General features: G+C 36.9%; 1 long non-coding RNA gene across 1 annotated transcript; it reads right to left on the minus strand.

The window, feature by feature from the left end:
- Window positions 1-251: 251 nt before the first annotated feature.
- LOC125923053 (uncharacterized) lies at window positions 252-26314 on the minus strand. The gene is made up of 2 exons (XR_007457872.1): window positions 26223-26314; window positions 252-346 (listed from the first exon to the last, which is right to left on the minus strand). It is a non-coding gene; the product is annotated as an uncharacterized LOC125923053 (long non-coding RNA).
- Window positions 26315-26629: the final 315 nt, after the last annotated feature.

Raw genomic sequence — 26629 nt, forward strand, 5'->3', positions numbered from 1 at the left:
CAATCTTCCTTTCTTGGTGTTCCTGTACTCTTTTCTCTGCATGAGAGTGAACAGAGCAATGTGAAGCTGGTTAGGATGATAAATAGTCTCTCCTAGGCTGGAAAAGATCAGATTCAGAAAAAATAGAGCCATAAAATTTGAAATATTTTCTGGTTAGGGGTCTGCCATCTGTACATTAAAGAAAAAAAATGAAAGGTGTTCCAGACTCCAAGGTCAGAATAAGACAGAGAAAAGGAAAAAATGCTTGGAAATTTATGTTTGCACAGACCTTTTTTTATTTCTCCGGTTCTTTAGGCTAACACAGCACACATCAGCAATAGTTTCCAAGCCAAACTGCCCAGCATTTCTGAAGAAAGAAGAAAAAAAAGTGGTGGGCCATTCATTCTAGAACCTGCAAATTCTGCAGACATCTCCATGGGAGTGGCTGTATCTCTAATTATTCTCCTGTGCTAATGCAGACACAAATTACAATTTATTTTAATAATCATTTAAGTTAATACAATATGCTAACCACTGAAATTTTCATTTTATTATGAATCAATAGCCAAAAATAAGAAAAGTTTTATCACACATAAATGCTAGCAATCATGTCATTCATACCAGTTTTAAGGCAGCCCAGTAAAATGAAAATATAAACATATATATTTTCAAAATTCTAAGCACTTGGTTTCCTTCTTCTCTGCAGGGAGTGGAAGCGGGTGATATGAGGTCGCAGTTTAATATTTATGTGGGAGTTGTCTATTTAGTTTTCTCCCAAAGTGGAGCCTGAGATAAGGACTTCAGTGCAAGTAACTGAAGGGGAGAGAGGGGGGAAGTGAGAATCTCAGGAAGCAGAAGTGAGGAACCATAAAGCGTGACACAGGGAAGGGAAGACAGACAGTTAAAGGTGTATTCCTAAACTGGTTACCACTTACAGCAACTGAGATTCAAGTCCAGCTGAGATTTTCTAAGGAGCTGTGTAGACCATACCTCTGCATTGTTCTTCTGGCGGTTGGGAGGCCGAGGCTTTCCTGCATTAATTTCAACCCTCTTTGGTTAAGATTGCCCAAGCGGCATTAGCTCCTTGTACTTCCAGGCTGCTCTGTTTGGGGGCTTAATGAACTGCCCAAAGCTTCAGAAAATGCCAAAAGACACAGTAAGTATTTGAGGTGGTAGGCTCTCAGTGTGATAGGAACAGCCTCCTACAACCACTACCAAAATCACAGGGACCAAGGGGAAGAGCTGGGTGGCCAAAACAACAACAACCACAAAACCAAAAGTGTCTGCTCCAGGGGTAAAGAAATGAAAAGACTGAAACAAAAGGAAAACTAACTGCATAAACACATTTATATCATCCCAAATGCTTTCTCCCTAAAAGTTTTAGGAGATTTCTAGTTTCTCATATGAAGATGGTCACAGAGATATCTGGCAGGATTTTAGAGACCAGCATGTAGTGATTGTATAGAACCGTGATAATAAACCCCTGGTATTTTGAAACACATTTGACAATTCAGACATTTATGATGAGGTTTGTGAGAGTACAGAATAAATCCAGGCTAGATAAAATACCCAAAGTAAAATAATTTGATTTGAGAGTTCCCACCAAAAAGAATATGAAACCAAAAATTAAGATTATTCCCACACCAAGTAGTTAGTTGTATTTATAAAGTTACTTAAGGTTAGTGTTCCTCATAGTGAAGCAGAGACAGTGCATAACCCACAATTCCTACCCCACAACGGAGCTGTCATTCCCAGCCAGTGAAGGTCTACATTTCTCACTCTTGTTGCTTGTACTTATGAACACGTGACTTGTGTCCCTGAAGCCATTGTCCCACAAGTTATTTCTCTCCAGAGTCTCCAGCTGGCATGGGGTATGTGCATTCACCCAATTTTTCAGGGTGACAACTGGGATATGAGGGGTCAGATTCCTTTCTACATAGATTTTCAAACAGACCTCTTGTTTTCAGCCCCCCTACCATCCCCTTTTTCAGCGGTTCTTGCTGTTTTCAATTCTTAGATTTCCTGGCACTGCCTAGTGGGAACTAGCTATTTCTAAGTTTTCTCCACAGTCAAGTGAAGTTTCCATTTTTTTTTTCTTTTCGGTCAGCTAAGTTAATTACCATCTGTCCATCTACTTGCGATGTTTGAAACTTTGCTTGCTCTTTCTTCTATGATGTTCCACTATTTTTAAAAATTATTTTTGTAGCTTTAAATCTTCTAAAATTCCTTTACCGTCATGTTAGTGTGGTTTCAACTGTATGCTGGGGATTTTTAAAAAATGAATATAGCCAGGACTGTTTCTATGAGGGCTTTCTAATTGAAAAAATAAATCTAAACTAACTATATTCCAGGTAAGGCAGTCTTCCAGAAATTCCTTTACCCACCCAGCCAAGGAAGTCACAATATTTGATACATATTAGAACATCTCTTGCTGTTTTATACTATTCCTGGATACCTTCATGAATAAAAATCTGAAAATGTACGATGCCTGATAATGGTCAACCTTTTTTTATTTGCAAAGTTACTCAAGGTAGTATATCCAAACCTTGAATATTTCAGCAAGATGTCTTTCCTAAAACTAGTTACTTTCCAAAGTTATCTTTCAACAAAGAAAAATCATCCATCACCAAGACAGGGACTTTTGGATGAAATTCTGGACATCTGCAAGGAACCAAGTATCTAAAGTGATCTACCCTTTTCACAGAAAGAAAAAGCCATTAGAGAGAACTGACAAACAGCTGTGGCAGCTTATATAGGATATAATACTCAGACACAAATCAAAAGAATGAGGGCACAGGAAGGAACCCAACACAAGAAAATAGACTGGGGAATTTGTTAGTGTCGTTCATTTGCTTGATCGTTATTCACATAAAACATATAAAAATATACATGATGATGCTAGAAAGTGGCAAGGACTGCATATATCAATTATATACATTTACTGCCTGAACACTATATACTGGTAATACATCCAAAAAACTCCTCTTCTATCAATGTGCTACTATTGATTTGTGTAGCTTTGCAGCAATTTCCTAAAAGAAAAAAATACCTAGGAAAAGGATTGCATGCAGACCAGCTTCCTGTTGTCTGTGCTTTAGATTAATTCACCAGTAGCTTCTGTGAAGCAATGTTAAACCCATAAACAAGGCTCAGTATGAATCTGCCAATACGATTAAATACATGTTCTACTTTGACAAAATCACATGCTCTTTATAAGAAAATAATGGAAAAAATAATGGTTTTGAAGTATATTCGATGATACTTTGTCCACCTCAATAAGATTGTTGCCTTCTCAACCTCCATAAAAACTTCTGGTTTGGTCAGGAGGAAACAAAAACAGAATATAAAATATGGTGATCTCTCATTTCACTGGAAAAACATACTCTCTGCCCTTGCCCTAACTATCTACACATTTCAATTAGTGAGAAAATGAAGAGGAAAGGAAGGGATTCTGACAATGTAAGTGCTGGTCATCTGAGTCAAAAGGATGCTTCCACTGTCCAGCACAAGGGGACAGTCTCTTTTTCTTTCATTTGAAGGTTTATTTGAAGTCATTGAACTTGGTGGGAGTCAATGGCCAAAACCAGGTACAATAAGAGATGCTTACCTGATCCTCTTTCCTTTAAGTATCACTCATTTGCCAGGTAATCCAAACAGTAAGAAACAGAACTAAAAAATCAGTCATGACATGAGCCAGGAAGAAAGCCGATTTAGGAGCTTTAGATATACCGATTTGGCTTTTTAACAATTAGAGTACTTGGTCATCTATACCTTCAAATTACTGAGAGTCAACCTTTATTCTTAGATTAATATACTAGAAATTACTTTTTCAACAATTTAACTTTGTGAAATGTAGATGAATTGTTTCACTAGGGTTTCATTTTCAACTTTGCAGTAGGAAAAAAATCTAGTTTAGTCACAAGATATATTCTGTGTGGGCAGGGAGAGGAAAATCTGAAAGGTCAAAAATATATAGCTTCATCTCTATGTGGCTGTCATCATTGAGTCTCTGAGCCAAGTCATGAAAAATATGTGTCAACCCCAAAGTCTTTGGAAAAAGGGTTTCTTTCCTTTCATTTTCTTCCTCAGTTCCATACATAGAAGAATTGGATGACATCATGCACATTAATCCAAATTTGTCTTTCTGTCTTCTTTCTCTCTCCTGCCCTCTCTCTCCAAGTTCTAGCTCTCTGGCTACAAACCTGAAATGATTTTCCCTGTTATCTATCCTGATGAAAAGAAAATTTTCATCTGTTCAGAAGGAGCCCCCCACCCCCATCATCCACACCAAGGAAACCAGGACAGATATTGGAGAAGAAAATAGGATGCCAGGTTTTCTTTTTGGTCCCTTGAATTGGGGGAGGAGAATGGTCAATTCTAAATATACTTCCAAGTAGATATTAGTGCAATCAAGAGCACTGGGGGAAAGTAGGAGAGGCAATGACAGTAGGGTTGAGGAAGGTGGCTATATAATATACCAGAAGAAATAATACTGGCTTCCAATATTGGTTGTAAGTGGTATTAAGGGTTTCATAATCTGCCAAATCTCCCTGTGTGAAAAATTAGAAGTGTTGATGGGTTGGAGACCTTAGGAACAAGTAATGAAAATAACACTTTCGGAGTAATCTATATCTTATTTCCTATACTACCAAGAGAACAAAAATAACAAAGGCTCAATGTGTATAAACAAACACTCTTAATTTTCCACTTGATGTTATGCAAAGATTAACAACCTCCCAAGCAAAGGGGCATTGCCAACTCCTTTTTGGAACTTTTTACTGTAAATACATCGTAAAATATGCTTTCTGTAGCTTTCACAATATCTGACACATAAAAGTGCACTGTGAATGTTAAAGGAAAAAAGAAAAGAACAGAAGAGGGAAGAAAGAAAAGAAAGGTGGTGGGATGAAATGAAGGAGAGAAAGAAGACATAAAAGTGGCAAGAAAAGATGGACAGAGGGAATGAGGGAAACAGGTAAGGAGGGAAAAGAAGGAGAAAGTGAGGAGAAGAAGGAAGAAATAAACATTTCTATTTCTTTTTGTTTTTAATGTTTATTTATTTTTGAGAGAGACACAGAAAGATCACGCAAGCAGGGGAGAGCAGAGAGAGAGGGAGACACAGAATTCACAGCAGGCTCCAGGCTCTGAGCTGTCTATACAGAAGGCCAGCGTGGGGCTTGAACCCACAAACCATGAGATCACAACCTGAGCCGAAGTCAGACCCTTAACTGAGTCACCCAGATGCCCCTAAATGTTTCTATTTCTTAATACTTAGCAACCGGATCAGTGATATCTGTTCCCCTTTTCATTCCTATAATGAAGAAATCTGAGGCTTCTAGAAAAAGACACAAATATATAAATTCATGTTTTCTAACATTATCTGAGCTTTTAGCACTACCCATTTTTTTATTTGTCTGTGGTCAATGTCGCTTCCCATTTCCTCCAAGATCTGTTTCTTACTTTGTCTTCTTTCCTCTCATTTCTTTACTTACAACAGAAATGTAGGGAAATTGAAACTATAAAGTGAGATTTCAATATTCTGCCATAGTACCTATAAATTAATCTACATCCATATCAGTGCCTAATTTATAGGCCCAGAAGTTGGAGAGTTTCTCCTTCTAATCAAACTTAATTTGTCTTCATATTTTCTTGACCTTACAATCCCATTTTCTGGAACACTGCTTTTTTCCTCCATCTCATACTTTTCCATCACATACCTTTATTCACTCCCTTTATACTGTGTTCTTCTCAAGTCTAAAAACATACTGAAGTGCTCTTTGTCCTAAAAAGCATAATCTCCTCCAAGACCTCATGCCATCTTACCGTGTCCAGTCACTTTTCTTCCTTCCCTAGCAAACATATTTTTAAAATATGGCTTTACTTCTTCTTTTCCAAGTTTCTAACAACTTTTCAATTGCCTCCAGAATTTTGACCTGCAATAGTCATATACAATTGAGTTTCCTTTTCTAAATTATCATCTTGTTAGCTCTCTCTGTTGCATCTTGACACTGATAATGACATTCTCCTTTTTTAAAATGTTCCATCCATCTATTCCCATTATGCTCCTCATTCTTGCTTGTCTTAATAATTTGACGTTTGTGCCTTCCCTCTCTCCTTCAGTAAATCCCAATCTTATGCCTGCCACCTCAGTGTCTGTGTCCCCAGTATTCTATCACTACCCTGGTGCTCCACATGGTTGATCTTCTACTTACCTATTCTCTTTTGAAATGTCCTCAATATGAATTTCCACGACCCTCAGATTCAATGCATCCTAAACTATTGGCCATCTTTATCAGTCAGGGTCCCCACATGAAATTGCTGATGTACTTGAAATAGGATAATTTAAGGAGAATTCATTATAAAGACACTGTTTATAAATGTGTAGGTACAGAGGAACCAGAAAAGATAGTCCAGGAACACAGAGCTTCCATCCCACACCAAAAGGAATGAAGAGAGGAAAAGTTAATGAAACAATGAAATCTGACAGAAGAAAACCTGTATAAAAACATTGATGTGTATTCGGGTCCATATGGGAGAGAAAGGTAGTACAAGGAGGAGCAAAGCAATGATATGTCACACAATATATTGCTTTTTCTTCTTCTCATCCTCTCTTACACTTTGTTGGATGAAGTGTGAAACAGCAATGAAGAGGACCCACGAAGCCCCACCAGTGAATGTGTAACTGCAGAGTGTTAGCAGTTTGGTCATAACTAGGATTGTTATGTGAATCCTAGAACATTAGATGCTACTGATATTCTTTATGTAAGATTCTGGTAAAGAGGGGATAAAATGAACACTTAAATAACCAAAAGGCATATCTGGTATGCTTCGTATGCTTCTGTTATCTGTTACTTTTCCATGGTGACAAATTTGGTAATCCTAACTCCTTTGTCCCATACATATTTCACACACCTCTTACCTCCTGCCTTACACTTTAGCTGCATAAGATTCTTTACTTAGCAGGGTGACCCAAACCTTTATTTCTGCAGAATCGGTATCCTTGGTGGTGGTGTTTTTTGTTTTTGTTTTGGGTGTGTTTTGGGGTTTTTTGGTTTTTTTTTTTGTTTTTTGGGTTACTACTATTTTACAATGACTACAATTTGGAGGCAAAAGAGTACTGAGATGCCCCCCAGTGAATCTCCTGGATTCCAGAAATAGTCTTCTTTTCACTTATGTTTCAGCAGCAAACCAATTTGCCCCTAGTTATTACAATTAATCACCCGAAAGTTGGATTCTTGTCATAGAGTCCAAAATGGCCAGAGCAAAGCCTCACATTTTAATTCGTTAGAACTAAGACTGTTTTCCTTAGCAGAAGTCCTACCTTGGGGACTAGGACAACCAAATCCATAATGCAAGCTCATGAAAAAGGGAAGCAAAAATTCTAGCAGATTATAAGGTATAATGTGAGATATGGCTACTCTCATCTCTATGACTTGTTTGGCATACCTGTATACACTCTCTATGGGTGAGATAGCACAATACATTAGTTACTTGTATAAGGTATATACCACATACTACATAATAGTTCCCCAACCTCTCAGAATGTTTGCATCTCAGCTTCCTCCAAAACTGAATCTTAGCATCTTTATTCCATTATTCTACCATGCCAACTGCTTCTACGTGACAGGGAATCTAGTAAGATAAATAAAATCTTTTGTACATTGCCACATTTTCTGTAACCATGCATGACCTCAACTTAGAGGCAGTACATGTAAGATAACATGGCATAGATAAAGCATTCTGAAAGTATAGGAAGATTGGTGCTGGCAGACATGCTGGAGGCAAGGAAGACAAATCCATGTTAAGAAATATGTGTTTATCCCTGTGAGAACAAAGCACAATGGAAAGTGTTCAATGTAATCAACCTTCCAAAAGGCAGTTTACTGATCCTGCTAGAAGATATTGGCCTCAACTGTTGGTAGTTTAGGCACTCAACCATGATAATATTATTCAGATGGTATTGCTGCATCCACACACAACCTCCATGCCTGATGCCTTGATCAATCCATATCTGTGGCCAATGAGAAAAGCAAAGGAAGCTAAGGCATAGTCTCCTGGAGGGTACCAGGAGGAAAGAGCCACATTACTGATAGCAACAACTTAATCATTAACACAACCTATACTAGGTTTCTTCCCCTATTTGTTTTACCTATTCACTCCTTTACCAGTGCTTCCTAGAATCACATATCAGCACTACTTTTATTCAAATCATTATAACCTCAGGGTTAGCCTGGCAGGCCAAATGGTGCTTTGTGGAGCTCCTAGCAAGCCCTGGTAAAATAATCATAACTCAGAATACTAGATCATACCTTTGCAGCAGAGAACTACTGACTGTTTGCAAAGTAGTTTCTAGCATACTACTGGGTTCTAGGACATCATGAGTGTCTGACTACAGGATATTAAATATGACAAGAATTTCCAATTTGGGGTTGGGTATTGTCAGAACCACAAAGTTGTAAGTTTGGGTGGACACAGCATCAATTTGCCATACACAGGCACACCTTAAAGATATTGTACTTTGGTTCCAGACCACCAAAGAAAAGCGAGTATGACAATAAAGTAAGTCAAAGGAATGTTTTTGTTATCCAGTGCATATAAAAGTTATGTTTTAACTATACTAAAGTCTAGTAAGTGTACAGTAGTATTATGTATTTAAAAAAATGTATATACCTTAATTTGAAAATACTTGATTGCTAAAAAATGCTAACCATCACCTGAGCTTTCAGCAAGTGGCAATCTCTTTGCTGGTGGAGGGTCTTGCCTTGACGTTGATGGCTGCTGACTGATCAGGGTGGTGGTTACTGAAGGCTGGAGTGGCTGTAGCAATTTTTTTAAATTTTTTTAATGGTTATTCATTTTTGAGAGACAGAGAGAGACAAAGCATGAGCAGGGAAGGGACAGAGAGAGGGAGACACAGAATCTGAAGCAGGCTCCAGGCTCTGAGCTGTCAGCACAGAGCCTAACACGGGGCTTGAACTCACGAACTGTGAGATCATGACCTGAGCCAAAGTTGGACGCTCAACCGATTGAGCCACCCAGGCACCCTGTAGCAATTTCTTAAAGTAAGACAACAATAAAGTTTGTTGCATCAATAGACTGACTCTTTTTCTCACAAATGATTTTTCTATAACATGTGATGCTATTTCATATCATTTTATCCATAGTAGAACTTCTTTCAAAATTGGAGTTAATCCTCTCAAAACCAGCCACTAATTTATCAAATACGTTTATGTAATAGTCTAAGTCTTGTGTTGTCATTTAAACAATCTTCATAGAATCTTCACCAGGAGTGGATTCCATATCAAGAAATGACTTTTATTCTAGAAGCAACTCCTCATCTGCTCAAGGTTTATTGTGAGATCACAGCAATTCAGTCCTATCTTCAGTCTCCACTTCTAATTCTAGTTCTCTTGCTGTTTCCACTACATCTTCAGTTACTTCCTCCACGGAAGTCTAGAACTGCTCAAAGTTATCCATGAGGACTAGAATCAATTTCTCCTGTTAATTTTGATATTTTGACCTCTTCCCATGAATCACTCATGTGCTTAACGGCATCTATAATGGTGAATCCAGAAGATTTTCAATTTACTTTGCCCAAGCCTATCAGAGGAATTACCATCCTTTAAAATTTATTTCTTAAATAATAAGATATTATTAAATCTTAAATATTTCAAAGTCAGAAATATTCCTTGATCCATGGGCTGCAGAATGGATGTTGTATTAACAGGCATGAAAAACATTAATCTCATTGTACATCCCCATCAGAGTTCTTGGCTGACCAGGTACATTGGCCATGAGTACTAAACTTTGGAAAGGAATCTTTTTTTCTGAACAGTACATCTCAACAGTGGGCTTAAAATCTTAAAATATTCAGTAAACTATGTTGTTAACAGATGTGCTGTCATCCAGGCTTTGCTATTCCATTTACAGAGAACACACAGAGTAGATTTAGCATAATTCTTAAGGTCCCTAGGATTTTTGGAATGGTATGTGAGCACTGGCTTCAGCTTTAAGTCACCAGCTGCATTAGTCCCTAACAAGAGATTCAGCTTGTCCTTTGAAGCTTTGAAGCCAGGCATTGACCTTTTCTTTTGCTATGAAAGTTCTAGATGTCCTGCTCTTCCAACAGAAAGCTGTTTTGTTTACTTTGAAAATATATTGTTTAGCATAGCCACCTTCATGAATTATCTTAACTAGTTCTTCTAGATAACTTGCTGCAGCTTTTACATCAGCACTTGCTGTTTCACCTTGTACTTTTATGTTATAGAGATAGTTTATTTTCTTTTAACATGAACCAACTTCTGATAGCTTCCAACTTTGCTTCTGCAGCTTCCTCATCTATCTTGGCCTCCACAGAATTGAAGAGAGCTAGGGCTTTGCTCTGGATTAGGCTTTGGTTTAAGAGAATAGTGTGCTGGTTTGGTCTTCTATCCAGACCACTAAAACTCCCATGTCAGCAATAAGGCTGTTTCATTTTCTTACCAATTGGGTGTTCACTGGAATAGCACTTTTAATTTCCTTCAAGAACTTCTCCTTTGCATTCACAACTTGGCTAACCATTTAATGCCAGAGGCCTGGCTTTCAGCTTATCTTGGGTTTCAACATGCCTTCCTCACTAAGCTTAATCATTTTTAGCTTTTGATTTAAAGTGAAATTAGTCAGTCAGAGAAAGACAAAAATCATATGACTTCACTCATATGAGGACTTTAAGAGACAAAACAGATGAACATAAGGGAAGGGAAACAAAAATAATATAAAAACAGGGAGGGGGACAAAACAGAATAGACTCATAAATATGAAGAACAAACAGAGGGTTACTGGAGGGGTTGTGGGAGGGGGGATGGGCTAAATGGGTAAGGGGCACTAAGGAATCTACTCCTGAAATCATTGTTTCACTGTATGCTAACTAACTTGGATGTAAATTTTTAAAAAATAAAAAATTAAATTAAAAAAATGAATAAATAAAGTGAGAAGCATATAACTCTTCCTTTCACTTGAACATTAAGAGGCCATGATAGGGTTATTAGTTGGACTAATTTTAATATTGTTGTGTCTCAGGGAATTAGGAGGCCTAAAAAGAGGGAGAGAGAGATGGGGAAATAGCCAACTGGTGGAGCAATCAGGAGATGCAATTATCAATTAAGTTTGCTGTGTAATATAGGTGTGGTTCATTGTGGGGAATAAGTTTAGGAATTCCCCAGGCTTATACCAATGGGTTAACAAGGCATAAAGAAGTACAAAGCCATAGGATGCTCACACCTGAGTTTGGGTAAACAAGATTAGGGCCCCAGAATAGGGAGGTACAAAGGCACCCCAGAATAGAGAGGGGGTGCAGAGCCCCCAGAATAGAGAGGGAGGGGCAAAGGCCCCAGAATAGAGAGGGGTGCAAAGGCACCCAATGCAAAAGTATATGAAGTAAGCAAGATTAGGCATTCAGGGCAGAAGCGCCCCCCCAATTTAGTACTATAACAGAAAGCTGCATTCACAGGAAGAAAGGACCAAGTTAGGTAAACTGGTAAATTGGGCTATAGACCACTGCACTGCACTGCTGGTGAAGTTGCACAGAGCAGACATGATTAATAAAAAAAAAAGGTGCCTTGTTAACCCTGAGGTTATTCCCCCTTTCTGTCTTGTCCCCTAGGCTAGCTAAGATAAACAGACATGGCACCTCCTGTCTGCCATTAACAACCATCTGCCCATCTGCCCGGTGCCAGGATTTTGTTTTATATTGACCCAAACCCCAAACACCATATATCTTCAAAACCCCCTTTTCCCTCATGCCCATGAGTTGATGTTCACCAATTCGTTGTCTCTTTGTGCATGCCCATCACATTTGTAAGCCTTCTGATCTTAATAAAAACAGGGCAAGGACCCTTATTCAGGGCTCTTGTCTTTTCCTGGACATTAGCCATCTCTCGCTTTTCATCCTGTGTCCCGCTCTTTTGCTAGACAAGAGAGAACTTTAAACTTAGAGTCTACAACAGTTCATGATGCCTCAAAACAATTACAATGGTAATATCAAACATCACAGACTATAGTACCATAACAAATGCAAAAATAATTTAAAAGTTTGAAATATTGAAAGAATTACCAAATTGTGACACAGAGATAGGAAGTGAGAACTGCTGTTGGAAAAATCTCACTGACAGACTTTTTCACTACAGTGTTGCCACAAACCTTCAATTTGCAAAAATCACAATATCTGCAAAGTGCAATAAAACAAGTTGTGTGTGTAATGGAAGTGGTAAATTCACAACACAAGCAGGCCTAGTGAGCACTGTGACACAAATGTGTTGGCTAGACACCCAGGCAACTTGACTTTGCTGCACTTATGCTTTTGTTCATCTCATACATACGGCCTCAAGGTGAACCATGAGTTGAAGGGGAGTCCCAAAGACCAGCTAATGAAGGAAGAAGAAATTTAGGTCTGTTACTGATTGGTTGACTCAGTATTTTGTATAAATTGAAATTAACTGCCATAATACTACAGTTCCTCTCAATGGTGGCCCTGAAAAACAGTGACTGGATAACAGTGTTTATTTATTTTTGACAGAGAGAGAGAGACAGACAGAGAGCACACAAGCAGGGGAGAGGCAGAAAGAGAGGGGGACAGAGCACCCGAAGCAGGCTGCATACTGACAGCAGAGAGCCTCATGAGGGGCTGGAACTCACAAACTGAGATCATGACCTGAGCTGAAGTTGGAGGCTTCACCCAGGCACCCCTGGATAAATTCTTTCAATACCCATGTTTTCAGTTGAAAGAATTGAAAGAAATCAATTGAAAGAATTGAAAGAATTAGAGGCCACAGAGTGGCCTGAGATAAGGTAGTAATATACTACAGGACTATGGCTTGTGTTTTTGTTTTTTGGTTTTTGGGGTTTTTTTGTTTTTTTTGGGGGGGGGTTTGTCAGGGGTTTGGAAGAGGCAAGTTTGGAAGACCTGTCATAAGATAATCTGTGGAATAGTCATGTACATGTGTTTATGTCAATGGACACAAAACATATGCACATTTGTGTCCTATCAAAATCCACTGGAGAGCATCTACCACAAAGTAAGAATTCATAGTATGATTTACATTGTGAATGTCAGTTGCCTCTGTCCACTCCAGTGGACAGTTGCCTAATCCACTCCAGTGCTTTCACAATGGGCCTATGAGTGGGATAGGCATGTTGACAGGTATGGATACTAAACATGGGCCCAACAGAAAGGCTCCTTTTCACGAAGTCTTATTGAGTTACTATATTTGTTGAAAGTCCAACCTGTCAACCATCCAAAATCAGAGACAGAAATAGAAAGAATAGAAAATTCAATAAAGTTCTATTCCATATGGAGACTAACCAGACATTTAGAAGAATAGATTATTTCAGATATTCTCTTCTCAGAAAAGGCAACAACTTGTCCTTATTGAGAATATTTGTGTTCTGGGTATGAATTTGCCTTTCTTTGTGCACTGACTTAAATAATACCCCTATTTAGAGTCTCACTAACGTTCTAATTTACCAAACAAGGTCCTATAACATGTTGACTTGGATGTGAATAAAGATTTAATCATGTAAGAGGTGTGACAATATTCACATAACTACGGAATCTACCACTCCTACCATGTACTGCTTCACTTGGAAACTGCCAAACTAATAGAACACAGGAATGGACCCTCAAAGGTACATGTAAGGCATTATTTGGGGATAACACCTTGTTTATTTGGAACACTTTCCATAACAGGCAGTTAGTACTTTGAAGCGGCTATTACATGGTGCTGTGTTGATGATAGTTACAAAATATTGGTCTGGAAACCATGGGGTGGAAGTAGAAATGGCCTCCCTTGACATTATTCTTGAGGGCCCACTTGAGGAAATTGTATTTTCTAGATAAAGGAATGCTTCTAACTCTGGACACAGTAGGAACTTCACAAAACCTAAATCTACAAATTCCCCCTTATTCTATATGCCTACAGGTCATCAAGCAAAAAAAAGGAAATTACTATATTGTTAGAGGTAATTGTCTCTGATTATCATAAGAAGATAAGGCTGTTTCTACATAATGGGCTAGGGAGGAAAATGTTATAACTTAGGGAACTCCATAGGACTTCTCTTAGCACTTCCATTTTTTATAACCAAGAATAGGCAATTACAGCAAGCACAGCCTGACAAGGACACTGTAAATAAGGCTTAAATCCTTTAAGGGTAAATATTTTCATTACTCCAGTTGGGGTGGGGGATGGACAGACCTAAAGAAGTGCTGCCTGAGAGGAGGGAGATCTGGAAAGAGTAATATAGAAGGGATATAATAAATGTCAAATATGGCCTTGGAACCAACTGGGACCAGGGACTGTGGCTTACTCACTGTATTCTCTGTTTTGACACACACACCACACACACACACACACACACACATATATACAAGACTTTCTTGAAAAATCAATGAAAGAACAGAAAGTTAACATAGAAACAGGTAGATCAAATTCTAAGGGGTAGACTATTACAGACATTGTCAGTGCCTTCATTCCTCAACATTTCTATGCATGTTAATGGTTTCTTACTGCATGCGTATGCCATTTTCCATCTGAAGGCTTCCCCTGGCTTCAGACACATTTTCAGTTAGCACAGTAGGAGAAAGCTGGAAATGTTAAGCAGTTAATACCTTTGTAATCCATGCTTAATAATCATGAAGAGATGTTGGTTGATAACTATTCCAATTTTTTGAGACAGGTCTGGGGCAATTCTAACGGGTATTTTTCACTGTTTCCCAAAGATTTCCAATAGCATTGAGTCCTAGTGGTCCACAGAATTAATAGGGAGTGGTCCACCTCCTTATTAATATATTCTCCTATATCTACTTCTGTATTAGCTTGCTATTACTGTTGTAATATATTACAACAAACATAAAACAGTACAAATGTATTATACTACAGTTCTGGAGATGAGATGCCCACAATGATTTTACTGGGTCAAAGTTAGGGTTGGCAGGGTCACACATTCTCTGGAGTCTCTAAAAACAATCTATTTCTTGCCATTTTCAGTTTCACTTCCTCCATCTTCAAAGTGCATCACTCTAATTTGTGCTTCTACAGTCACATGACCTTCTTCTCTTCTGTACACAAATCTCCGTTTCCATCACCCTTATAAGGACACTTACAATAACATTTTGAGCCCACTCAGATAATCCAAGATAATCTGTCCACCTCAAGATCTTTAATTTAATGACATATGTAAACCTTTTTACCATATAAGGTAAAGGTTCCAGGCATTAGGACATGGATATCTTGAGGGCCATTATTCAGCCTAATTGCTTCCCATCCCTACCATTCTTCTGGAGTCATTTCTCAAACTACTTCCACTTAAATGCTAATCCCAGAGTCTGCTTCTGACATTAGCAGGCTTCCTGACATTAGGAAAGCTACAATTATTTAGTGGTGATACCTGTTACAAAGCCTCTCTCCCTAGATTCTAGCAATAAAATACCTCCAAACATTGCCTTATCCCCTGTGCACAACTTTCTGATAGTATTTTTTCAATTCCACATACCATTGTTGATATTTTAATACCAAATACAAATTTCCAAGCCCTTAACAAGGTCTCCAATGGCACACAGGGCTTGGCCCTGCCTTTCTCCTAAGCAACATTCTCTCCCAAACATTCTGGACTGATTTCAGTTGTACATATGCACCAAGCCTTTTCTTCCTGCTTTAGATATTTTGTTCTTTCTATCCCAAACTTAAATCCTCTCATTCAATGCTTGGTTAAGCCTTACTGATCCTTCGTCTCATTGTAAATATGCTCCAGAATGGTCTTCTTTAACATTTCATCAAAATTAAGTCTCCTGATTATAGTAGCTCATAATATCTTATATTTTCCCTTTTTATTTCTTGTCAAAATTTGCAGTTATATATGTATCTGATTAGTTCTTAGCATCTGTTACCATGGTAGCCTCTAAGCTCACAAGTCAAGGATCATATCTGATAAGTACTTAAACATAGTGCTTATTGCCATGTCTGGCACATACAATCAATGCATATTTGGTGAATAAATGAATAAAGAAGTAAATGAATGAGTAGAACTTTAAAGCCACTTCAGTTTTGTGAGATGCATTGTCTGGGAAGCATATCTCACATGGAGGGAGTGAGCATGCTTTTTATTTTATTTTATCTGTTTTTGTCAGGACTGTGGTACAGAATATCTTTTTTAAATGCAATGCATAAAATATTTAAATTCCACAAATAAGCTTTTCTTCTCCATTTTATTCTGTAGGCTATAAATATTTAGTGCTTTATTCATTTTCATATTTTCTAGCATAAGCTAATTTCTCTTCTCTGCAAACAGATAAGCAGTGTTAGAATCTGTGTAAATAGGTGGCATTAGCATTTGTGGTTCCTAATCTTAGCTAAGCCCTAGAATTCATTAAAGCCATTTATCTTCTTTCTGCTTTTCCCAAATTTTTGTCTTTTCCTTTGTTTTCATTTCTGTATGCTAATTTTTCCTTCAATTGCTTTGCTTTTCTAGTCAGAGGCAAGATAGACAATAACTATCAATATTGATTTTAAAATTGATCAAAGCAAATCAAGAAGTTATTAATTTCTTTTTTTAATTTTTTAATGTTTATTTATTTTGAAGAGAGAGAGATAGAGCATGAGCTGGAGAGGGGCAGAGAGAGAGGGAGACACAGAAACCAAAGCAGGCTCCAGGCTCTGAGGTGTCAGCACAGAGCCCAACGCATGGCTCGAACTCAGGAACTGCAAGATCATGACCTGAGCCGAAGTCAGACACTTAATTGACTGAGCCACCCAGGTGCCCATTAATTTCTTATTTTTTATCATTATCTTTTATTTTATTTTTTCTTCAATTTACAATAAATTTGATAGTTATATGCTATAATAATTTCCTCTTCCTCTCCACTATCTTCCCTAGTGTTGAGTTAATCTTTTTTTCCATGCCATTGCAAGGACTCAGTCATTGCCATGGATTTTTCAACTAACTCAGAAACTCAGTTTATTTAAAATTTATTCATTGATTGATTCATTCAATAAATATTCACTGAGTGCCTACTATAAGCCCAACACTCTTCTAGAGATCTGGAAGAGGACAGAATGAAGTCTCTATCTTCATGAAACTTAGATGTTATAGCATAAGCTAAGAAAAAGTATAAATAACCATATGAATATAATATATATTGGCTCTGGAGAAAAATAAAACAGGGTACACGAAATAGGGATTGCATGGGGCAAATATATGGGGCTGTTGCTATTTTGAAAAGAGTTGTATGTGAAAACTTTGTTGAAAAGATGACTGGCTATTAGGTTTCTCCAAAGAAATGGAGCCATATATATATTTTTTTCTTTTTTCTTTGAGTAAAACATATTATCCTCATAATGTAGCCAGGCCTCACTCAGTTAGAGGCCTTAAAAGAAAAGACTGGCATCCCCTAAGGAGGAAGGAATTCTCCTTTCAGACCACCTTGGAACTCAAGACTCTGCAACATCAACTCCAGCCAGAATTTCCAGCATGCTGGCCTGCCTTGCAGATTTCAGATTTACCAGCCCCAACATTCACATGACAGATTTATTTTAAGGAATTAGATTTTGGATTTTGGACTTTGGATTTTACCCTGGGTTACTATCAGAAAGGTAACATGATTTAACTTTTTTTAAGAGACATTTTAAATGTTAGGTGAAAAATAGACTATAGAGAAGCAAGTAAGTGTGAAGAAGGAAAACAAATTGAGGAGCAGTAATCTAGGAGAGAAATGATTGTGGTTTTAATGGAAGTGATGAGAAATATCAAATTTTGAAAAAATATAATATATAATACTATATAATATATATGCTATTTTACATAGTTCCTGCATTCAAATCATAGGCATTGATTGCAAGCTTGAATGATGAAAGATACCATGTATCCAAATCCCTCAAGTTACTGAGCTTTGGAGAGAGGTAATTTGTTTGCCAAAGGTTACCTCTATTTTGAAGGTAGAAATCCCTTATTCCATATCATTTATGAGCGTTCTGCTTCCCTGATCAAACCCTAATGGATATACATGGTACTTAAAGCCATGGAACTAGATGAAATTACTTACAGATTATAGTATAACTATAGAAATAGTCTAAGAATTGGGTCATTGGTCAGCCTTCTCTTTAAAGATCAATTTTAGGAGAAGAAACAAGCAAGTGAGACTGAGAAATAGCAGCCTATATGGTAGAAAAAGAATTAGAAATATTTTTCAAGAGAGTGTTATGGATTATACCAAATATTACTGACAAGTTGAATAAGATAAACAATGAGTTGACCATTGCACTGGACAGAGCTAAACAGGCAAGGAAGACATTATTCAAGACTATTGCAGTAGGGGAGAGGGATTGAACACAACTCTGTTGAAACAAAAAAATGGAGAGTTTTTAAGAACAGGGTGAGCTATTGGGAAAATACTAGAGGATATAGGTGGAGGTTGATCACTGTGATTAGGCCATCTGTATTTGCCAATGGATGCTTATCAAAATTAGGCTCCTACCCTCCCATGGTGATTGGGAGATGGGGCCCTATCTTCCTTGATGATTACATTTCAAAAGGATGGTTCCCAGTCCTTGAGAAATACAATCTTGGTTTATAAAACTGGCAAGAAGCTGGGAAAAGATTTACATCTCAAAGGGGAAGTTTACAGTTGTAAGATTTTTTAAAGTAAATGCTCTAAGAAAAAGGAAGCCAGGGAGAGGCCTATATTCAGGAAGGTACCTGTTGAAAGTTTAGTACGCTAAGGGGGACATTAAAGCCTATCTTGGTCAACTTATCAGGGTAGAGATCATGAATGGCCTTGGTGAGAGCAGTTTGGGTGGAGTTATGGGAGGAGAGGGTTAATCACAGTAGGTTCAAGAGAGAAGAGGAAATCAGGATAGAGAGCAGAGACAAGACTCCTGGAATTTTGCTGTTAAGGAGCAGAGGAATGGCCTGACAGCTGCAAAGGGAAGTGATGGTCAAGAGAAGATTACGTAGGATGAGAGAAATAACTCCCAAGTTTGTATGAAGAAGAGAATGATCCAGTAGGGAGGGAAATATTAATTATTCAACAGAGAGGACAAATGCTAGAAAGAGGTTCTTAAGTAGTCAAGAGGGACAAAATCTAGTTCACAATTTAGGGGGTTGACCTTAGATAGGAACACTAATTGCTTATCATAGTTAAAAATAGGGAGGGCAGAGACTTTTCAAATCAAGGGCAGGAAGGTAAGGACATGCATTGGTGAGAATCTGTGGAAGGTCTCTTCTATTTACTATGACAGGAAGCTAGATTTTTAGCTTAAGCTTAAGGATAGGGGAGACACAGATAAAGGATTAAGACACAAAGAGGGGGTATGAAATGGTTGGCCAAGGACAATAAGAGTAGATGGACTAAAAAACACGGATTGCTCAGCTAGCACTAGTGGTTCACTAAATATTACTGCTCAGAGTGTAAACTAAGATCAGTCAGCATGATTGTCCAGATGTTGTCATGGTTGGTGGCAAATATGGTTTGACCAGGTTTGGGGACCTACCTAGGTAAATATGACAAAGGGAGAAACTTTGAAGACTACACATTTTTACTATATACAAAATATACTATAAACTATACACCTTCTTCATATCATCTCTCACGGCAATATATTCTTCTGCCTATAAATATTTTATTTGCTTGCCTGTTTTCAATTAACAAGTATTTATTTAGTACTATTAATAACAGCTAATATTTACTTGGCACCTAACTATGTTGTAGTCACCTTTCTAAACACTTTGCCAGTATTTTTTACTCCCTTAATCTTCGTATCAATCCTGATAGAGGTAATATTATCTGCTCTTTCCAGATGAAGGCACTGAGGCACAGAGAAATTAAGTAACTTGCCCCAAGATCAGACAGTAAGTAGCTGAGATATAAATCCAGTATGAGGTTTCAGAATCTGGGCTCCTAATCACTACACTGCAGTTGTCTGTGAATTAAATAGCCTGCCAGCAATTATACAGCATAAAAAGCAGATAAGGTTTAATTAACAAATTAGTTAAGAAAACATACACCATGAAACAAAGTGAGAAAAACAGATTGATATAATTATATTAGTACCCGATGTTTACTAATTGGAAATTCATGTATGGGATAAGGAATTGTCCGAATGGATTTTGACATGGGTGGGATATGAAGAGAACAAAGTAAATCATTCCAGGTGGTGGAAGAGCAGAAGCAAAGTCTGGGAGGTGGGTTTACACCTAATGCACTAAGGAAGAGAGAAAAGTGCATGACTGAGGCGAGGAGAGATTGAATTTGCACGGGAGCACTAGGAAATAAATTTAGTTGGGCGAAGGGGAAGGGACTAATGGGAAATAGATTTGTGAGTGGGGGTATTGCAGAGGAAGGCAGAAACAGGAGGAAAGTGATGTCTTAAGATGTATGCAAGGTGTTTCGGTCTGATTGGATGGTACTGAGAACCCCTCCTGGTGAGTCACATAAAGAGCAAAACCACACTGACCCCAACAGCATGGAGGAGGCCAGCAGCCAGGGAAAGGATGGAGAAGAGGGCTGTGGCCATGTTATTTTCATCTTTCCCTTCTCCTCTCCTCCTCACTTACTTTCTTTCCCTATCAAAGGTTTAATGGAATATTCATGTAATTGGGTGACTACATGAATAAGGAAATGAAGAAAACAATTTCTGTGTTTTAAAATTTTTCATAGACCAAGAAATTATTAATGTTAATAACAAAATGAGAATGTTGTAAAAGGGAAGCAGTTTAGAAAGAACAAAGTTTCAGGGCACCAGGTTAAGTATAAATACTATGCTGTCAGCAATGTACTCAGCAATGTGTCAGAGTTGCTCATTAGTTGCCTAAGAGGAGTCATATCCAGCATTTAAACCTGGTAGAAAATGGTGTTTCTTGGTCAAAATTCACTGTTCAGCTTCAGAAGAATAATGAAGAGAGGTGTGTCTTTTTTTTCCCCCTCATCCCTAGCTGGGAGGCCTGAGAGTAACACATAATAACAGCAGCTGTGCTTATAAATATCCCCCTTCCTACTGAAAGAGGGTTGTTCAGCTAGATGCAAACCCGGTGTGTAATTATATATTTACAAGACATACATAATAATAGTTAGATGGTAAACACTAAGGAAGTAAAATAAGGGGAAAAAAACTGAGTAGTGAATGCAAAGAGATTTTAGAAATACCCTGCTGCTCAGTGTACCATGCACAGTTCTTTATGAATAAATTTCATGTGTGCAAATAAAGTAAGAGAAGTTAATTTGACAGCTAACAATATCAAGTGGAAAAATTACCCTTTAGAAAATTGGTGAATTTAGCTTCCCCCCCCCCCCCCAATTTTCTCAAGCTTTGGACGTGAAATTGTAAAGGTTGGGTTTTCTCTCTTCTAAAAATAGAATTATAGTGATTCATGTCTACTGAGATGGTTTGTGCTGTGTCAGCTTGGTTCATCTGGAATGTGTTTTCCCAGAATTCCCTGCAGGGTTCTGCATTAGAGGAATCTGTGCCTGATTGGGAAAACAGAAGAGGCAGCCATTAACCTCTGCAGGTACTGTGCTTACACACAATAACAGAAAGGAACTCTTGTGCCATGGTTTTTAAATCATCTTCCATCTCTAATCTATGAAGTGTCTATGCTAGTCTTTTTTTGTTGTTGTTAAGTTTATTTATTTTTAAGAGCAAGAGAGAGAGCACACGTACGCACATGACTGGGGAAGAGGCAGAGAGAGAATCCCAAGTGGGCTCTACACTGTCAGTACACAGAGCCTGAGCCCCACGGTGGGGCTGGATCCCCCAAAATGTGAGATCATGACCTGAGCTGAAATCAAGACTCAGATGCTTAACCAACAAAGCCACCCAGGTGCCCCTAGTCTTGTGTCCTTATAAAAATTTTTTAACGAATTACTGATTGTAGTAATTATTTTTATTTTTTGGTACAAGTCCTTGTTCAAAATTACATACTATAAATAATTACTCCCGGTTTGTGGCTTACCTTTTTTTTTATGATATCTTTTGAAGGGCTAAAGTTTTAAATTTTGGTGAAGTCCAGTTTATCAATTTTTATTATTTTATGGCTAGTGCTTTTAAAGTACAGTCTAGAAAAATCTTTGCCTAACCTAATATTGTGAGATTTCCTCCTATATTTTTCCCAGTTTTATCCTTCTTGACCTTTTTGTTTAGACCTATGACCAATTTCAAATAATATCTGTATGTGATATGAGTTAGACTGAAATTTGCTTTTTTCTATATGGATAACCAGCACCATTTGTTAAAAAGATTTTACAAAAATTAATATGCTGCAATTTTGACTGCGATTATGGTAGATCTATAGATCTATTTGAAGGAAAGTGACATCTTAAAAATACCAAGTCTCCTAACCCATATATATATATTATGGGTTATATATATATGGGTTACATTATGGGTTATGTATATAATATATATATTATATATTTTATATATATATAATAGCTGTCCATTTATTTAGGTTTTCTCTAAGTTCTCTCAGCAACATTTTGTAGTTTTCAGTGTAGAGGTCAGCAAGTTTCTTGGCAAATTTGTTTCTCTAAGGATTTTATGTTTTTTTGATGCTGAATCTTGGAGGAGAGGATTCCAGAAGGTTATTGTTTGTTTTGTGGTTTTTATGTTTTGTTTTGTGTTTTTTTTTTTGTCTTTTGATTCCTTAGGACTGCAAATAAAGTCAATTTTACTTCTTCCTTTCCAATATCTATGCTTTCCCCGCACTCTTTCTTTCTTTATTAGAGCAGCTAGCATCTCCACTATAATGTTGAAAGCAAGTGGTGAGAGCAAACATCCTTGCCTTTTTCTCTGATGTTAAGAGAAAAATGATCCATCTTTCACCATTAAACATGATTTTTGTTCTAAGATTTTTCGTAGATTTCCTGTATAAAATTGAAGATTCCTTCAATTCCTAGTTGTCTTTTATTCTTAGTTTATCATGCATTGATGTAAAATTGTATCAAATTCTTTTTCTGCCTCTATCAATAAGATGAAATGATTTTTTTTTCTCCTTTATTCTGCTAGCCGTGGTTAATTGCATCCTTTTCAAATGTTGAAACAATCTTGCATTCCTAGGATAAACCCCACTCAATCATAACATATTTTCTTTTTTACATAATTCTAGATTTGATTTGCTAATGCACTATTGAGGATTTTATGCCTGTGATCATGAGGAATATTTATACATAACTCTTTTTTGTAAAGTTTTTGTTAGGTTTTAGTATCAGAATTGCACCGGCCTCATAAAAGGGATGGTTCCTTCCTCCTGTTTTCTGAAAGATATTACACAAGACTGGGATTATTTCTTCCTTGAATGTTTTCTAGCATTTACCAGTGAAGCCATCTATATCTGACTTTTTTGTTTTAAGGCTTTTCATTGCAAATTAAGTTTCTTTAATCACTACAGAGGTCTTCAGATTTTATATTTCTTCCTAAGGCACTTTTTGGTAAATTGTATTTTTTAAGGAATTTGCCCATTTCATTTAAGCTTTCAAATTTATTGGCATTGAGCTGTTAGAATTAACCCTGTAATATCTTTTTTTTAATTAATGTTTATTTTTGAGAGAGAAAGAGACAGAGCATGAGCAGATGAGGGGCCGAGAGAGAGGGAGATTGAGCCCTGCATCACGTTCCATGCTGACAGTGCAGGGCTTGCTTGGGATTCTGTCTCTCGTTGTCTCTCTGCCCCTCCCCTGCTCACACACATGCTCTTGCTCTCTCCCTCTCTCTCTCTCTCTCAGAAAAAAGAATTCAGTGTTTCAATTTTACTGAGATTTATGGTTTAACATATATTAATTATATCTTGGTGAATGTTTAGTGTGTACTTGAAAAGAATTGTAATCTGCAGTTACTGAAAGTATTGTTTCATAAATACCAGTTTGGTGATAGTGTTCTTCAGAACTTTTATATCATTACTTTTTTAAAAACTGAGATATAATTGACATACAACATTATTGTAATTTCAGGTATACAACATGATGATTTGATATTTGTATTTGTACTTTTGTTTGTTTATTCGTTTACCTGTTTTATCATGTACTGACAGAAGAGTGTTAAAAATCTAAGGAAGCGGGTCACCTGTTTGGCTCAGTTGTTTGAGCATCCAACTCTTGGTTTGGCTCAGGTCATGATCTCACAGTTCATGGGTTCCAGCCCTGCCTCGGGTTCTGCACTACTGCACAGGGCCTGATTGGAATTCTCTCTTCCTCTATCTCTCTGCCCCTCCCTGACTCATGCTGACTCTCCCTCTCTCTCAAAATAAATAAACTTAAAGAAAATCCAAGGAAGTTATGATTGTGAATTATCTATTTCTCCCATTAAGTGTCAATTTTTGTTTCATGTATTTTGAAGTTCTGGTATTAAATGCATACAGATTTGCGATTATTATGACTTCTTGATGAATTGATCCTTATGTTGAAGACTGCTTTGTCTGAAACAAACATACCATATTAGCTCTGTCTTACATTACCGTTTACATGGTATGTCTTCATCCTTTTACTTTCACCCTACCTGGATCACCTTATGTAATGCACCTTCCATGCCATTAGTATTTATTTGGGTCTTGTTGTTTATCCACTCTGACAATCATTGCCTTTTAATTGGGATGTTTAGACAAAATAAATATAATTATTGATATAGTTACATTTAAATCTGCCTACCATCTTGCAATTTTTTTTCCCAAGTTGTTTTCCCTCAAACAAATAAATGTATCTGATTAACCCAAAGTAGTTAGGGTTGCTTTTTCCTAACTACTTTGGGTTAATCAAATACATTTAGTGTCTGATTTTATTTCCCATAATGACTTTAGCCATATGTAGAGATAATATAATTTCCTATATGTGCAATCATATGCATGCTTTACTAATCACAGTCTCTAAGTGTTATTATTTTATCACTTTACAATTCCTATTTTACAAATATAAGCCCCCTATTCGGTACGATTCCATATACCTGCCATCTCCTATCCTTTGGGATATTGTTAACATCATTTACTTCTCCATATACTATAACACCCCCATACAATACGTTTTGTTTTATTTAAAAATGCCAGTTGCCTTTGAAGGAAGTGAAAAGAAAGATACAATCTTTTATATTTACTCACATATTATAATTTCTGGTGCTTTTTATTCCCATAGATCTGAATTGCTATCTGGTGTTATTTCCCTTCAGCTAAAAGAATCTACTCCTGAAATCATTGTTTCACTATATGCTAACTAATTTGGATGTAAATTTTAAAAAATAAAAAACAAAATTAAAGAAAAATAAGTAAAAATAAAAGAATAAATAACTTCTTACATATCTTATAATGCAAGTCTGATGGAAATGCATTCTGTCTGCTTTTATTTGTATAAAAATGCCTCTTTTTTTTTTTTTTTTTTTTGTACCTCCGTTTTGACAGACATTTTTGCTGGCTGGAGGAATTTGTATTGACAGCTTATTTTTCAGTACTTTAAATAAATTTGTTCCATCATCTTCTCCTTCCATTGTTCCTAGAGTAGAGTCAGATATTATCCATAACGTTGTTCAACTGTGTGTAATTTTTCTTTTCTTCTTTGGCTGCTTTCAAGATTTTCACTTCATCTTTGGTTTTCAATAATTTTGCTATGATGTGCCTAGTTATATTTATTCTGATTAGGGTTTGCTGAGCATTTGAGATCAATAAGTTGTTTTCTCATCAAATTTTAGAGTTACACTATTACTTCTTCAAATACCTCCTAACCTTTTTGAGACTTTAGCCACGTACTAGACTTGATATGTTACTCAGATTACTGAGGCTCTGTTCGTTTTTGTTGAATCTCTTTTTTCCATGTTCTTCCCATTGGAAGAAACTTGATCTACCTTCAAGTCAACTAACCTTCCTTCTGGCATCTCCAATCTGGGCAAGAGACCAGAAGATTTTCATGGATTTCTAAAAGAAATCCTTATCTCTGATAGCTACAAGGTCAAAATTTCTGAAAGTCGGAACCAAAGGGTAAACGTGTGGATGTTCAGAACATTATGTACCATTGTGACACACTTTATTCACAAAGAGACACTGGAGATGTAATGACCTGTACTTGAGAAAAACACCTTCACTGCAACATTAATAAGTCCTCTCTCTCAGTTATTATCATGCTATTCTAATTCTAATAGTGCACATTTCATATGCATAATTATTTCATATGCACAATTATATAACTTTCATATGTATAATTATTGCTTAAAATTATAAAATGAAATTATTAATTTATCTCTACTTACAAAAATTCTCAAGTGTCTTCTTTGCCCATCTGTTATGGTTTTTTAAGGCACTTTGAAAATTTCAAGATTGGCAGGACTATATTAAGTCTTTGTTCACTGTTCATAAGAAAAAATATTTAATTTTTAATTTTATACATTTGATTTTATCTCAGATTTATCTATATTTGACTATAAGGTTCTAAGTGAAAGAGTAACAGGTAAAATTGGAAACTATGTTGTCTATTATAAACAGTTTTTGATGTACTCAACAAAATTGGGAAAGTGAATGACTCTAATGACTGGGTCACAAAACCAGTGATTTCCAGTTATTTGTTTTGACAACTTGGAAGGCCTAGTCAAGTCATCAGGTGAGAAAGTATTGAAAACAGTTTGTAGATCTGTATGCTATATTTGGTATTTAGCCAGGA

This window comes from Panthera uncia, chromosome B1 (genome assembly GCF_023721935.1).
Source record: "Panthera uncia isolate 11264 chromosome B1, Puncia_PCG_1.0, whole genome shotgun sequence".
NCBI lineage: Eukaryota > Metazoa > Chordata > Mammalia > Carnivora > Felidae > Panthera > Panthera uncia.